Below are 18,520 nucleotides of genomic sequence, written 5' to 3'. Positions count from 1 at the left end.
CTATCCCTCTGAAGACCCTACAATTTGAAGGAATTAAAGAAGGTCTACTACAGACAGGACCACAGCTTCCCAGGAGACCTGCAACAAACCAGGAAAACAGGAGGCAGGCTCCAGACAGAGACACTCAGGCCAACTAACACCAGAAATAACCAAATGGTGAGAGGCAAGCTCAAGACAATAAGCAGCAGAAGCCAATATACATGAACATAATCAGAACCCAGTTCCCCCTACACATCAATTCCTGGATACACCAACATACCTGAAAAGCAAGAGGCTGACCTAAAATTGTATCTCATAGAGATAATAGAGTCCTTTTAGAAGGGTATAAATAATGCACTGAAAGAAATACAGGAAAGCATAGGTAAATAGGTAGAAGCCTTTAAAGAGGAAACACATAAATCCCTTAAAGAAATACAGGAAAACACAGGTGAAGGAATTGAACAAAATAAAATAAGACCTAAAAAAACAAAACAAAACAAAACAAAAAAGACCTAATAGTAGTAGACCTACAAGGAAGTAGTAGAAACAATAAATAAAATATAAATGGAGATATCCCATGAATTGGGAACCTATTAAAGAGGTCAGAAATTACGGATGAAAGCATCAACAACAGAATACAATATATAGAAGAGAGACTCATGTATAGAAGATATCATAGGAGATATTGATACAAAAGTCAAAGAAAATTCAAAACATAAAATTCTCCTAAACAAAAGTATCCAGGAAATTCAGGACACAATGAAAAGAACAAATCTAATAATAATAGGAATAGAAGTGAGCAAAGATTCCCAGCTCAAAGGACATGAAAACTTCTTCAACAAAATAACACGAGAAAATTTCCCCAATGTAAAAAATGAGATGGCCAAAAATGTACAAGAAACCTGTAGAAAACCACATAAATTCAACCAGAAAAGAAAATACTCTTGTCACAAAATAATAAAAACATGAAATGCACAGAATAAAGAAGGAATATTAAAAGCTGCAAAGGAAAAGGCCCAAGTAGCATATAAAGGCAGACCTATCAGAATTACACCAGACTTCTCAACAGGGACACCAAAAGCCAGAAAAGTCTAGTTAGAGATCATGCAGACTATAAAAGAACAAAAATGCCAGCACAGGATACTATATTTAGCAAAACTCTCAATCAGCATAGATGGAGAAACCAAAATATTCCAGGACGAAATCAAATTCAAACAATATCTATCTACCAATCCAGCCTACCTAAGATTTTAGAAGGAAAACTCCAACAAAGGCAGAGTATCTACAACAAAGAAAAGACAAGATATTAACCATCTCACAACAAAGCCAAAAGGAAAGAACCACAAGCACATAATGCCACCCGCAAAACCAAACATAACAGGAACTAACAAGTATTTGTCTTTAATATCTCTCAATGTTAACAAATTCAGGTTTCCAATAAAAAAGACATAAGTTAACAGAATGAATATGTCAGCAGGATCCAGAATTTTGCTGCTTACAAGAAATATACATTAATAACAACGACACTTGCTCAGAGTAAAAGGATAGAAAAAATTCCCAAGAAAAAAGCTGCAGTTGACATCTTCATATCCAATAAAATGGACTTTCATCCAAAAATTATCAAGCAAGTTGGAGAAGGACAGTTCATATCCATCACTGGAAAATTCCACCAAGAAATCATCTCAATTCCAAACATCTATGCCCCAAATGCAAGAGCACATACATTCGAGAAAGAAACTTTACTAAAGCTCATAACACACATTGAACCACACAATAATAGTGGGAGACTTCAACATGCCAATCTCACCAATAGACAGGTCATTGAAACAGAAATTAAACACAGACACAGTGAAACTAATAGACCTTATGAATCAAATGGATTTAACAGACATCTATAGAACATTTCACCCTAAAACTAAAGACTATACTTTCTTCTCAGCACTATTACTCATGGTGTCTTTTTAAATATTTTCCTGCACAATCTCCCATGCTCATGGATTGGTAGCATTAACATTGTTAAAATGGCCATCCAACAAAGCAATCTACAGATCCAATGCAATCCCCATCAGAATTCCAACACAATTCTTCAAAATCACAGAGAGAAATTCTCAATTTCTTGTGGAAAAACAAAAGTCCCAGGATAGCAAAACAATTCTTAACAATAAAACATCTGGGGGAATCACCATCCCTGAATTCAAGGTATACCACAGAAGAATAGTGTTAAACAGTGTATGGTATTGGTACAGAGACAGACAGATTAATCAATGGAATAGAATTCAAGACCCAGAAATAAAACCACACACTTATGGACACTTGCTCTTTGACAAAGAAGTCAAAAATATACAACGAAAAAAAGAAAGCATCTTCAATAAATGGTACTGGTCTAACTGGTAGTCAACATGTAGAAAAATGTAAATAGATCTGCATTTGCAAAGTACATAATCAAGAGGAAAAAATTAGCAAACTAGAGATTGGAGAAAATATCTTCTCTAACCCCACATCCTGGAGAGAGAGAGAGTATCTTCTCTAACCCCACATCCCGGAGAGGGAGAGAGAGAGAGAGAGAGAGAGAGAGAGAGAGAGAGAGAGAGAGAGAGAGAGAGAGAGAGAGAGAGATTCTGGAAATGAGTTAAGAGCAGGAGATTTGCCCTGCAGTCGGAGGCATGAACGTGAGGAAAGGTTTGGCAGACATAGACTAGAATAAATGCATTATATAATCTATGAACTTGTCAGAGAATAAGCCAAAGCTTATAGACCATGCATTTATTCATAAATACTTAAGACACAAAGTCATTATTCTGGGAACAAAGAGACCAGGTGGTGTTTTTTTGGTTACACATGGTGTTCTTTTTAAAACAGGCTCTCAGCGTTATGTAATTATGGTGGATTTAGAGCCCAGTTATGAGAGAATTCTGAGCAAGAAGTGATAAGGTGTGATCTACCATAGTAAAAGTAATGAGGAATGGATAGAAAGTGACATGTTTTCATAGTGGATCTAATGGGATGTACTTTTGGACCCATGGTATATAAAATGGAAAAGAAAGAAAATTTTATCTATAAAATCTCATTTTCTTTTATATGAATACTTAAATGTATCCATTTTTCTATATAGTGGGTTTTACTATGAAATTTTCATATAAAGAACTTTAATAAGATTTACCCCCTAATAATTCCTCATTTAATTTTATGATTTTGATTTGATTGAATACATGAAATGATTCATGTGATTCCTATTTTTGGGTAAAAAAAAAGGAAGAAAGAAACATTGAACATCTGTTATTTAAATCACTTGCATTATTACATTCCATTGTCCATGAAAAATTCTGCATACTACCTAAAGGTTAAACCTAAATTTTTATATCAGAAAGAAACCTTAGAAATGAAATACAAATGAAAATAATTGATTGAAAAGGTCCCAATTCTTGGAAATACATGCAAATATCTAAGTTCATAACACAGAGGCTTGCTATAGAAATCACAAATGTAAAGGAACAGAGAAAGAGCATGTTTATTTCTCAAACTGAAAACAAGAATATAGTAATATTGTGACTTCAACTCTCATTTGCAATTTTCTCTCAAAGCATCATCATCATGACATATCATGAGTTTCCATTTTGCAACACTAATGATGCAGTTTCAGATATAATGGTACAGGAAAATGATCCATAGGAAAAGCAGCGGGAAGCTGTTGTGCTAAAATACAGCTCCCTCTAAGGAGAAGACTTAATAGGAATCTCACTGTGCATAAAAGCAAGTTATTGTGACATAGGTAAATCATTGTTTCAGTCAAGTCTATGTATTTAGCAATGGAAATAATTGTACACATGAGTTGGGTTCTTGTAACTTCTCATACAATCTTATGACTCACATGGATCTACACATGCATGCAAACAGCCAAATATATTTAGAAAACTCCATATGATTTTCCATACACTTGTTTTTAATATATGCAGAACACCTTTATACATGCTATTTTGAAACACATTTTGACATCATACATGATTTATTGGATGGTCTTCTTTGGCTAAAACATCTGATACCTTAGCATAATGGGTGCTGATATTACAGATGACAAAATACTTTAAAAAAGAAGACATTAGAAAAAAAACAATTTGCAAAACATATGAAACTCAAGAAGAAAGAAGAGCAAAGTGTGGACAATTTGTCCCTTCTTAGAATTGGGAACAAAACACCCATGGAAGGAGTTACAGAGACAAAGTTTGGAGCTGAGATGAAAGGATGGACCATCCAGACACTGCCCTCCCTGGTGTCCATCCCATAATCAGCCACCAAACACAGACACTATTGCATATGCCAGCAAGATTTTGCTGAAGGAACCCTGATATAGCTGTCTCTTGTGAGGCTATGCCAGTGCCTGACAAACACAGAAGTGGGTGCTCACAGTCAGCTATTGGATGGAACACAGGGCCCCCAATGTAGGAGCTAGAGAAAGCACCCACGGAACTGAAGGGGTCTGCAACCCTATAGGCGGAACAACAATATGAACTAACCCCCAGAGCTCGTGTCTCTAGCTGCATTTTTAGCAGAAGATGGCCTAGTTAGCCATCATTGGGAAGACGGCCCCCTTGGTCTTGCAAACTTTATATACCCCAGTACAGGGGAAAGATCAGGGCCAAGAAGTGGGAGTGGGTGGGTAGGGGAGTGTGTGTGTGGGTGCTTTAGGAGACTTTCAGAATAGCATTTGAAATGTAAATGAGGTAAATGCCTAATAAAAAATTGGAGGGTTTGAAAAGAAAAAAACAGTGCTCACTTTATTTTATAGTAGCACATTGATTGATCACGACTCTCATTTTAATAATATTTAAAAACCAGTCTAAGATTTTAAAGACTAAGTGTACTTAACTACTAAGATACCCAACTATTTAAAGATGGCAATGTCTATTGAATATGGTCTCATATTTGCAGCATTTTGATTAAAATAGCTATTAACCTGTGTATACATTTCACAATGTATATGCTAAAAGTCAAATTCATGGCTCTAGGGAAAAATGATACATTTCTCAGTATTTTGTGAAAATTGGTATGACTTCTTACAACCAAGTTATGGAATTACCAGTTTTCTCTAAATTGTCATCTATAACTATTGCTTTCAGAAGCTCAACCCCCTCTTCTATTGAACTCAAGCTTAGGTATGATGTGTATCTGTGTTTCTATGATGACTCAATGAAAATAAATATATGCTGTCTCCCTTTTGTACACACTTAACTTATTTATAAACACAAACATGTATGCACATGTGAATTCTATTTTGAAGATTTTATTGAATAGATCACCATTTATGAATTCAGTTGCTTTTGTTCACTTCATGGATTGAAATGACACATTATGAATGCTGATCTTTAGTCAAATTTAATATTTAAAAAAATTTCACCTATTGTGTAAACTTCAGTTTTACTTCTCTAACTCATCGAAAAATACAAAATAGTCTTACTATGATAAATGTTCATTTTTTAAAATATAACCTTTATAGATTCTGGAAAATCATTATTTTCAACATATAAACACTCTGAATTCCCATCCACACAAAAGCCTATCTCATGCATTTCTAACATTTTTTCTTAAATTTACCTGTTTAGTTTATACCAAATAATTAATCTTTCCTATAAATATAAATATTTTGAAGGCAATTTGACCACATAAATACTCAGTAATGAAACAATAACAGCTTCTAGTCTAGGACTTATGAACTTCCCATCAATGATCTTTTTTTAGTATGATTACAGTACCAGATATGAAATTCCATAGTATAGAGCAGGCCTCAAATATGATCTGAAAGCAATGAATTACTATATCATAGCAATGCCATTTCATCTTTAGCCACATATTTCCTATTAGGTCAGCATTACTATATGCAAGGTCAAATCTTTGATGAGATTATTAACAGTTCCTCCACCCCCTCAATCATTTCTTAAAATCTTCTGGCACTGTGATAATTACATAACAGGCAGAATTATGCATGTTCAATTTCAGATTGGGTCCTTTATATCCTATAGCAAATGTGTGTGATCTCTGTATCACATCGTTGTGGTGGGTAATTAAGGGTAATGCCAATAGGCTGAATTAGTTCTACAGACTTCTGGTTCTTCCTTGGCCAATAATTCTTGTGGAAATATGCAATACCTTACATTTTGATTTCAATTAATTACCAACATCTAGGGTAGCATTGGTTGTTCATGCAAGATGATTGCACTTAAATTTTATTTTTAATTATATTCCCAAATTACATTACTAATTCAGTTTACATAAGAATTCTTTTTTGTTTCTTTGTTTGTTTTGTTCTGTTTTGTTTTGATTTGATTTGATTTGTTTTTTCGAGACAGGGTTTCTCTGTATAGCCCTGGCTGTCCTGGAACTCACTTTGTAGACCAGGCTGGCCTCAAAATCGGAAATCCGCCTGCCTCTGCCTCCCAAGTGCTGGGATTAAAGGCTTGCACCACCACACCCGGCTCAAGAATTCTTTATAATTCTTAATTTTGGTTAATTATACCACTGCTGACTCCTGTACATTATTATCTCTTCCCCCACATAATTACTTAATCTCTGGTATATGATGTTGCCAATATATGAACTTATCTTATAGATATTATAATCACATAAACTAATATAATTCATAATATGTGTAATATTTGTGTAAGAATTTATTTTAATAAATCATTCAAATAAATAACATTTATTAAATTTTTAATTTATAGTTTTAACAAAACATGTTTAAAATAAATAAATGAAACCTTATAAAAATAGACCCCTCCAATGATGTTACATCAATTTCTATTTTCAAGCATTACTTTAATAAGAATATTAAACTATCCCAACCTACAAACTTAGGCAAAAGCCCCTGTTCACCTGGAAACCCCAGAGAAGGCTATTCCAACTCCCAGTCAACATACTTAAGAGTGAACTAATCTCCAAGTGTACTCTTTGCCCTCTGATCCATTTCCTATCCCTTAATTCCAGAAGATGGACCCTGCTTTACAAGAGGACACAGTGGTGCCACCAACACAGAGACTATCCCAATATCTAGAATCTCTGAACCCAAACTAGTACCCAGAATGCCAGAACTCTCCTATTATCACAGAGGATATGTCAGTTCCCAGAACCCTAGAACTGTAGAAGCAACCCTGGCACCCAATAACCCCAGGGTCTATGCAGACCACAAAAATGTAAAAAGAAGACACCCTAGCTAACCTGAGGCCTCACCTGCACCCTCAAGCAAGAAAACCAGAGAGGAAACAGTAACCAAGAGAAAAACTATCCATGCAACAAAATGAACTCTGAATGCAAAACCTAAACCTATAATTACCACAAAACTAGATTCCTGGAGGCTAGCTTAAGAACAGAATTAACAACAGCTAGAGCATATGACACCATCTAAGCCCAGTTATACTATTACAATGACCTCGAATATTCCACAACCACTGAAGCAAAAGGAAATGACTTTCAACACAATTTTATGTAGCTGATAGAGGCCCTTAAGGGGAAATGAAGGAATCACTTAAAGAAATCGATAAAGGAAAAAATACAGTGTGCGTAAATGAAAAAAAAAAAAAAGTCCTTAATCTAGGAAAGCACCAACAAGCACAGGGAAGAAATGAGCAAATCCCTTAAAAGCAGAAGAAAAACAATCAGGAAATAAATAGAAAATTTCAAGACCTGAAACGGGAAATAGATGCAATAAAGATAACACAAACTGAAGGATAGATGGAGATGAAAAATTTAAATAAGTGAGCAAGATCTACATATATGAGCATCACCAACAGAATGCAAGATACGGAAAGGAGAATCTCCAACATAGAAAATTCAAATAAAGAAATTGATACATTGGTCAAAGAAAGGGCTGAATCTAAAAATTTACTGACACAAAACATCCAGTAAATCCTAAGACAATATGGAAAGAGCAAACCTAAGAATGATAGGTATATAAGATGGTGAAGAATCTCAAATCAGTGGCCTAGAATATTCTTTTCTTTTATTAGCCTTAAGAAGGACATGCCTATAAAAGTACAAGAAATGAACAGAACACCAAATTAAAAAAAAAAAATCCCCTGTCACATAATAATCAAATCACTAAACATATAGAACAAAGAATCAATATTGCATTAAAAACTGCAAGGCCAAAAGCCCAAGTACCTGTAAGGCAGGCTTAACAGAATTACATCTGACTTCCAAATGGAGACACCAAAAATTAGAAAGGCCTAGACAGATGTGTTTCAGAATCCAAGAAACCAAGGATGCTAGCCTATACGACTATACGCTGCAAAAAAAAGCTTCCTATCACCATAAAAGGAAAAAACAAGAAATTCCATGACAAAGTATATTTAATCCATGTATGTCTTAGTCAGGGTTTCTATTCCTGCACAAACATCATGACCAAGAAGCAAGTTGGGGAGGAAAGGGTTTATTCGGCTTACACTTCCATGCTGCTGTTCATCACCAAAGGAAGTCAGGACTGGAACTCAAACAGGTCAGAAAGCAGGAGCTGATGCAGAGGCCATGGAGGGATGTTCTTTACTGGCTTACCTCCCCTGGCTTGCTCAGCCTACTCTTATAGAACCCAAGACTACCAGCCCAGGGATGGTCCTACCCACAAGGGGCCTTTCCCCCTTGATCACTAATTGAGAAAATGCCTTACAGTTGGATCTCATGGAGGCATTTCCTTAACTGAAGCTCCTTTCTCTGTGATAACTTCAGCTGTGTCAAGTTGACACAGAAATAGCCAGTACAATGTACACCCACAAATCCAGCCTTTCAAAATGGAAAACTCCATTATAAAGAGGGTACCTATATCCATAAAAACACAAGATACTATCACACCAATAAAATGAAATGGGGAATACACACACACACACAAACACATTATTACCATAAGTACAAACAACAAAATAACAGGAATTAATAAAAATCAGACATTAATTTATTTCAACATCAATATATTTAATTACAATAAAAACATATGTGCCTACAAAATGGGTGTCAAAGCAGGATCCATTCTGTTTTCATGCATACAGGAAACATAACTCAACATCAAAGATATGTATTACCTCAGAATTAAGGGCTAGAAAAAGATTTTCCAAGTAAATCGACACAAAAAGCAAGCAGTGATAGGCATTCTAATATCTAGCAAAATAAACTTCATAACAAAATTAATCAAAAAAGGTGAAGAAGGACATCAACTTTGTACTCGTCAAACTAAAACTCCACCAAGATGTTAACTTGATTTGAACATCTATGACCCAAATGCAGGGGCACCTGAATTTGTAAAAGAAGCATTATTCAGCCTTAAATCGTACATCTAGCCCCTATTATTAATAATGTGACTTCATATTTGCTCCCATGAGTATTTTGTTTCATTTTTTTGAGGACTGAAGCACCCACACTTTGGTCTTCCTTCTTCTTGAGCTTCATGAGGTATGTATATCATGTCTTGGGTATTCCGAGCTTTTGGGCTAACATCCATTTATCAGTGAGTGCATACCACATGTGTTCTTTTATGATTGGGTTACCTAACTCAAGATGATATTTTCCTATGAACCTCATAAAGACATTGGCTTTAATAGTTAAGTAGTACTACATTGTGTAAATGGACCACATTTTCTGTATCCATTCCTCTGTTGAAGGACATCTGGGTTCTTTCCAGCTTCTGGATGTTATAAATAAAGCTGCTATACATAGTGGAGCATGTGTCCTTGTTATATGTTGGGGAATCTTTGGGTACATGCCCAGGAGTGGTATAGCTAGGTCCTCAGGTAATACTATATCCAATTTTCAGGTGAACGCCAGAACTGATTTCCAAAGTGTTTTTACACTTGCAAGCCCACCAACAGTGGAGGAGTGTTCTTCTTTCACCTGAGTTTTTAATCTTAGGCATTCTGACTGGTATGAGGTGGAATCTCAGGGCTGCTTTGATTTGTATTTTCCTGATGTCTAAGGATGTTGAACATTTCTTTATGTGCTTCTTGATCATTTGAGTTTCATCAGTTCAGAATTCCTTATTTAGCCTTCTTCCCCATTTTTAATTGGGTTATTGAATTTTCTGGAGTCTAACTTCTTGAGTTCTTTGTATATATTGGATATTAGCCCTCTATCAGATGTAGGACTGGTAAAGCTCTTTTCCCATTCTGTTGGTTGCTGTTTGGCCCTACTGACAGTGCCCTTTGCCTTATAGAAGCTTTGCAATTTATGAGGTCACATTTGTCAATTCTTGATCTAAAAGCATAACCCACTTGTGTTCTATTCAGAAAAAAATTCCCCTGTGCCCATGTGTTGGAGGCTCTTTCCCACTTTATCCTCTATTTCTTTTTTTCAGAGACTTGAAGTTCTTGTCATACAGATCTTTCACTTGTTTGGTTAGCGTCATACCAAGGTATTTGGCATTATTTGTGAGAGGGTGGGCAGTGTTGTCTAGTCCCTTACTTTAGAGGAACTGTTTTAAATTTCTCTCTATTTGATGTCGGCTACTGGTTTGCTGTAGATTGCTTTTTACTATGTTTAGGTTGTTGCCTCGAATCCCTGGTCTTTCCAAGACTTTTAATGTGAAGGAATGTTGAATGTGTCAAATGCTTTTCAGCATCTAATAAAAGGATCATGTGGGTTTTTTTCCCTTTGAGTTTCTTTATGTAGTGGATTGTGTTGATGGATTTTCATATATTGAAGCATCCCTGCATCCCTGGGATTGAGCCTATTTTCTTTGGGTGAATAACTATTTTGATGTTTTCTTGGATTGTGGCTGAGAGAATTTTATTGAGTATTTTTGCATCTATATTTATAAGAGAAATTGGCCTGAAACTCTTCTTTGTTGGGTCTTTCTGTAGTTTGGGTTTAAGTGTAATTGTGGCTTCATAGAACAAACTGGTTATAGCTCCTTCTATTTTTATTTTGTGAAATAGTTTGAAGAGGATAGGTATTAGATCTTCTTTGAAGTTCTGATAAATTTCTGCACTAAATCCATCTGATCCTGGGATTTTTTTGTTTGGGAGACTTTTAATGATTGCTTCCATTTCTTTAGGGGTTTGGTGACTGTTTAGATGGTTTATTTGATCCAGGTGTAACTTTCCATCTGGTATCTGTTTAGAAAACTGTCCATTTCATGCCGATTTTTCAGTTTGGGTGAGTATAGGCTTTTGCTGTAGCATCTGATGATTTTTTGAATTTCCTCAGTTTCTGATGTTATATTTCCTTTTTCTTTTCTGATTTTGTTAATTTTGATACTGTCTCTATGCCCTCTGTTTATTCTGTCTAAGAGTTTATCTATCTTGTTGATTTTCTCTAAGAACCAACTCCTGGTTTGTTGAATCTTTGTGTAGTTTTTTTTTTCTTTCTTTCTACTTGCTTGATTTCATTCTTGAGTTTGATTATTTCCTGCCATCTACTCTTATTGAGTATAGTTACTATTTTCTGTTCTAGAGATTTCAAGGGTGCTGTCAAACTGCTACTTAATGCTTTTTCCAGTTTCTTTTTGTAGGCACTTAGGGCTATGAGGTTTCCTTTAAGCACTGCTTTCATTGTGTTCCTTAAGTTTTGGTATGATGTGCTTTCATTTTCATAAAATTCTAAAAACTATTTAATTTCTTTATTTATTTCTTCCCTGACCAAGTTATCATTGAGTAAGGCATTGTTCAGCTTCCATGTATGTGTGTGCTCTCCACTGTTTGGGTTGTTATTGAAGACCAGCCTTAGTTTGTAGTGATCTGATAGGATGCATGGGATTATTTCAATCTTCTTGAATATGTTGAAACCTGTTTTTTGACCAATTATATGGTCAATTTTGGAGAAGGTACCATGAGCTGCTAAGAAGAATGTATATTCTTTTTTTTTTAAGATGTAATGTCCTACAGATATCTGTTAAATTCATTTGGTTCACAACTTCTTTTAATTATAATGTGTCTCCGTTTAATTTCGATTTCCATGATCTGTCCATTGCTGAGAGTAGGGTTTTGAAGTCTCATATACCTTATTGTCTGAGGTGCAATGTGTGTTTTTTGGTTTAGTAAAGTTTCTTATAGGAACATGTGTGCCCTTGCATTTGGAGCATAGATGTTCAGAATTGAGAGTTCATTTCAGTAGATTTTTCCTTTGATGAGTATGAAGTGTCCTTCCTTATCTTTTTTTGATAACATTTGATTGAATGTTCATTTTATTCGACATTAGAATAGCTACTTCAGCTTGTTTCTTGGAACCACTTGCTTGCAAATTTGTTTTCCAGCATTTTACTCTAAGGTAGTGTTTGTCTTTGTCAATGAGGTTCATTTCCTTTATGCAGCAAAATGCTGGGTCTTGTTTACATATCCAGTATGTTGATCAATATCTTTTAATTGCAGAATAGAGTCCATTGATGTTAAGAGATATTAAGCAAAATCAATTGTTGCTTCCAGTTATTTTTATTATTACATGTGGAATTATGCTTGTGTGACTATCTTCTCTTGGGTTTGTTAAAAGAAACTTTCTTGCTTTTTCAAGGGTGTAGTTAAACTCATTGTTTTGGAGCAGAGATTGAAGGAAAGTCCACTGAAAGTCTGCTCCACCTGGGGATTTATGCCATATATAGTCTCCAAAACCAGACACCATTTATGGATTCCAGAAATAAATGCTGATATGACCTGATATAGCTGTCTCCTGAGATGGTCTGCCAGAACCTGACAAACACAGAGGTAGATGGTAGCAGCCAACCATTGGACTGAACATGGGGTCCCCAATGGGGTACCCAATTGAGTAGCTAGAAAAAGGACTGAAGGCTCTGAAGGGGTTTGAAACCCCATAGAAAGAACAATAATATCATCCTACAACACACACACACACACACACACACACACACACAGAGAGAGAGAGAGAGAGCTCTCATGGACTAAACCATCAACCAAGGAGTACACATGGAGAGATTCCTGGCTTCAGCTGCATATGTAGCAGAGGATGGCCTTGCTGAGCATTAATGAGAGGAGAAACCCTTGGTCCTATGAAGGTTTGATACCCCAGTGTAGGGGAACTAGGGAGGTGGGAGGGGTGGGTGGGGGAATACCTTCATAGAAGCAGGGGGAGGAGGAATGGGATAGGGTGTTTCTTGGAGGTAGACCAGGAAAGGGGACAGCATTTGAAATGTAAATTTAAAAAATATATAGTAAAAATGGCCATTTTACAAAAAAAAAAAAAGCTAAATAATAACTGGGAAAAAAAAGACTTCATGCCCATAATCGCAGTACTTAGATGCAGAAGAAAGAATAATAGAAGTTCAAGATCACCCTCAGCAACACAGCCAGCCTGAAGTATTAAGACCCTTCTCCCAACAGAAAATACAATAAATGCTTTAAGGAATTGATAGGACTAGACTTACTGGAGATAATACATTATAAATTATGTTTACTATAACTAAGCATGAATTATGGTCAAAATAGAAATAAAACTATCTTCATATTATCAGTATAATAACAGTGTTTGGTCACTGATGAGATGGAGGCTTGCTATAATATAAGCGTTTCTACAGGTTTTGGCTGAAATCAAATATCAAATTGTATTACATATAGAACTAAGACTAAGTGGGACCCTTAAGGGGCAACTAGGTCATGAGTGTCCTACCATCATGGCTGCTCTAATATAATCACAGTTGTTTTTGCTCTGTCTGACCAATGAGAGTCTTTTACATCATGATCCTGGATGTCTCAGATTAGATGTTGTCATTATACTTTTAGGCTTCCAGAACCAAAACCAAACAAATCAAACTAAAAAGGACATGTCTTTTCTTCCTAAATTATATGAAATTCTCTGTGCTACTGACATAAAATGACCTAATATCATATATGCAAATATTGTGGGAGAAAACAAACATATATTTTATTATGCAAAAATATGTGAGACTTCAATACCCAACTCATACAAATGGGTATATCATCTACACAAAACCTAAACAAAGAAATAATGGAGCTAACAGGCATTATGATCCAAAAGACATAAAATATATCTACTGAACAGTTCAACCAAACACCAAAAAATATACATTCTTTTCCATACCTCGAAGAACTTTCTCTAAAATTGATTATAAACTTCATCACAAGCCAAGTCTCAACATTTTCAAGAAAATCAAAATAACCCCTTGTATAGAGTCAGATGACCAGAGATTAAAGATGGATTTCAACAATGACAGAATTTTCTCAGAAACTATGAAACAGAAATTATGTTCATAGCAGTGTTTGTGACAGTCAAAAGCTGGAAACAACCCATATGTCCCATGACAGAATGTCCTTGTACACAATGGAATACTATTAAGCTATTAGGAACAAGGACATCCTGAGTTTTTCAGGTAAATGACCAGAACTAGAAAATATCATCCTGATTAAGTTAACTCAGATCCAAAAGAACATTCATGGTATATACTCACTATATAAGTAGATATTCGCCCCCCCCCCAAAGTATATAATACAGAAAATATAGTCCACAGAACTCAAAAATGTCAACCAGCTGAAGGGCCCAAGTGAGGATGCCTCAGTCCCACTTGGGAGGGAGAACAAAACAATCACAACGGAGGAGGGAAGGAGGAAGGGGAGAGGGAAACATGATCTGGTCTTGAGTAGGGGAAAAGAACTGAAACCTTTAGGGCCAGCAGAAAGAATGGAAACAGGCAATATTGGGAGGTAGTAGGTTGGGGGACCCTCCAGAATATACCAAAAACCTAGGAAATCAGAGACTCTCAGGACTCAAAGGGAGGAACCTTAGCTAAAATGCCCTATGCTGGGGAGAGGGAACTTGTAGTGCCCACCTCCAGCAGAAAGACGGTATCAAGTGAGGGATAGTTTGGTATCCCACAGTCAAAACTCTGACCCATAATTGTTCCTGTCTGAAAGAACTGCAGGCATGAAAATGGAGAGGATCCTAAGGAAAAGATGTAGCAACAGGGCCAAAGTGGGATCCAGCTCAAGGGGAGGTCCCAAGGCGTGACACTATTACTGAGACTATGGAATGCTCACAAAAAGGGACCCATCATGACTGCCCTTAGAAAGACCCAACAGGTAGCTGAAAGAGTCAGATGCAGATATTTGCATCCAACCAATGGGCAAAAGCTACTGAACTCTGTGCTTGAATTAAGGAAAAGCTGGAAGAAGCTAAGAAGGAGGGTGATCTGGTAGGAGAACTAGCAGTCTCAAATAACCTGGACCACGATCTCTCAAACACTGGACCATCAACCAGGCAGCATACACCAACTGATATGAAGTCTCCAACATATATACAACAGAGGATTGCTGGGTTTATGTTTAATCAGAGATGATATGCTTAACCCTCAAGAGACTGGATGCTTTAGGGAGTTTAGAGGTCTGTTGGGGTGGACTGTGGGGGTGGGCACATCCTTGTGGAGACAGGTGGCAGGGAGGAGGTCTGGGATGTGAAATAGCTGGAGTGTGGACTGGGAGGGGAATAAAATCTGGAGTGTAAAAAATAAATAAATAAGGTAAAAAACAAAGACAATTTCAACAGTTATTTTACAAATTTTGAAAACTAATCAGTTCTCTACTTAATAACTACTGTGTCAGTGCAGAAATAAAGATAAAGTTAAAAACCTCTTGGAAATCAATGAAAATGAGGACACAGAATAGCCACACTTAGAGACACAATGAAAGCAGTGCTAGAAGGAGAATTCATAATACCACTTAACAGCACACATAAAAGCTCTAGAACAAAAAGAAGTAAGCATACTCAGGATTAGCAGATGACAGCAAAAAATCAAATCAAGTGGCTATAATCTAAAATAGAAACAAAGAAAACTATACAAAGACTCAGTGAAACAATAATTTGGTTGCTTGAAAAAAATCAAGAATATAGGAAAACATTTATCCAAACTAAGTAAGAGATAGAGACCAAATATCTTAATAATGTAATCAGAAATGAAAAGGGGATACAACAACCAACACCGAAGAAATCTAAAGAATTATTAGGTCATACTTTAACAACCTGTATTCTACAAAACTGGAAAATCTAAAGGAATTGGACAATTTTCTTGACATAAACCATTTATAAAAGTTAAATTAAAATTATATGAATAATATGAAGAGAAATATAAGGAAATGCAAACAATTATTAAACGTCTCTTCCAACCACCCTCCAAAAATGAAAGAGTGCTATGGGGCAGATTGTTTTAGGGAAAAATTCTACCAGACTTTCAAAGATTGAATACCAATACTCCTCAAATTTCCACACAATGAAATCAGAATGATCATTTCCACATTCATTTTATGATGCCACAGTTACCATAATAACAAAACAAAACAAAGACTCAAAACAGAAAGATTATTATAAATCAATTTTCCTCATAAATTTTGATCCAAAAATAATCAATAAAATACTTGCCATCCAAATGCAATAGCACACCAGAAAAATTATCCTCTGTGATCAAGTAGCATTCATCCCTGGGATCGTTCTGCACTTGAAAATCTTTCAGGTTTATCCACAATATAAACAAAATAAAAGAAACAAATTACATTAGATGAAAAGACTTTGAAAGAATCCAATACCCATGAATGATAAGTCCCAGACACAGCAGGAATACAAAGAATATCCCAAATCATTATAAAAGGAATTAACAGCCAGCTAGTTGCTGACCTCAAGTTAAATGGGAAGAAACTCAAAATGTTCCCACTAAAATCAGCGACAAGAAAATGCTGTCCACTCTCTGAATATCAATTTAATATATGTGTGTAGTTATGCTAGAATATAACATAATCAAAGGAGATCAAGGAAATAGAATTTGGAAAGGAGTGGCTCCTGGGGCCACTTTCCCTGATTTTTACATATTTGGTTCTCTGTCTTCTACAGCCCTCACATTTGTATCCTCTTCCTTCTGCCCTGGTGAGTCCCTTCTACCTGTCCTGGGAATCCTCAAAGTCCCAGCTCTGTCCCCCTACCCAGCCATTGGCCACTTTATTGATCATGACCTGCAGTGGACACGTGAATTCCCACGTAAGCAAAAAAGAGACCCCAAACATTTACTCACTTATGAGTAGATGTTAGCTGTAAAGAAATGGATAATTATGCTGCAATCTACAGAAACAGAAAGTCTGAATAAAAAGGAAAGCTCAAGAGGGGGGATGCATGAATCTCTCTGGGACGCAGATGTAGAATATATGTTACCTTTGGATTGGGGGCATATGTGAACTGGAACAGGAATGATCGGGCTGGGAAGGATGGAGAAGAAAATACTGGGTGAGACAAGTGGAATTGTGAGAAATTTCAGGGGCCAGTAGAAATTTAGTGCAATAGAAACTTGCAGGAATCTATGAGGGTAACCTTAGTAACAACTCCTGGAAATGGGGAATATGTTCGCCATCTCTTGTAACCAGACACGATTTCCTGAATAGACATTGGGAGACCAACTCATCCACAAAACCTTCTAACTAAACTTTTCCCTTTAAAACCTTTAACCTAAACTTTGTCCTTCATGCAAGGTGGGTTGGGGGGAAAAGGTGGCACAGAAATTGGGAGATTTGCCAACCAAAAACTGTTCCAGCATGAGACCCATGACCTGAGAAGGAGCCCTCAATCCTGGCAATTTCTGAAGTGCCAAAAACCAGAAGTAGAATAACCGAGAGATATAGATAGAATAAATGTGATAAAGGGGTGGAAAGTCAATAAAATGATTCCTAATGATATTTTTCTATACTCATAGTCACAATAATATTCAGAAAGAGCTCATCCAGCAACTAACAGAATCAGATGCAAAGACTCACAGCTAAATAGTAGGAGGAGCTTGGAGAATTCTGCAGAAGAGAAGGAAGGATTGATTGTAGGTGACATGGGTTCAAGGACACCACAAGAAAATCCACAGAATCAAATAACCAGAGCACATAAGGCTTAACAGAGACTGGACTGACAATTTGGGAGTTTGTCTGTGTCTGACATAGAATTTATGCTTAATTGTCATGGTTATATAGTTTGGTGTGTTTATGGAACAACTACCAGTGGGAAGTGGGTCTGTCTCTGACCTTTTGTTTGATTTTGGGACCCATTACCTCCTCCTGGATTAACTCACTCAGCCTTAATACCAGGGAGGTTCCTAGTATTATTGTAACTTGATATGCCACATGTCGTTGCTGTACATTCAAGAGCTGTACTTTTCTGGAGAGAAATGAAAGAGGAGTGGATAGTGAGTAAAATGGATTTAGCAGGGACAAGGGACTAGAAGGAGAGAAAGGAGGGAAAACTGCAGTCAGGATGTAATAAATGAAAAAAAATGTATGATGTATGTTTTCCAAATATACAAGAATCTTAGTTATAACTATGAGCAAAACCCTACCAGGCAATTTTAATAGAATTTATTCAGTTGACAAGAATTTGAATTCAGGGGTTGAGATGATGTTATTTTCACAAGTATTGTATGCCATGCTATTCATGCAGCTATGTGTTTTATTTCCCTCGCTTAAATATATAGTCTTCGGAAAGTGAGAGTCATACTATGATTTTATTTAACTAACCTTTACTAGGCAAAGGTAACATAGTAGTAGCAAATACATATAAATGAATGATGCCTACTAAGTTATGGAAGAACAGC

The sequence above is a fragment of the Mus caroli genome, unplaced genomic scaffold (assembly GCF_978045245.1).
Source record: "Mus caroli unplaced genomic scaffold, Mus_caroli_1 scaffold_15, whole genome shotgun sequence".
NCBI classification, from domain to species: Eukaryota; Metazoa; Chordata; class Mammalia; order Rodentia; family Muridae; genus Mus; species Mus caroli.
The sequence above is the reverse complement of the archived record's forward strand: the minus strand, read 5'-3'. Positions refer to the sequence as shown.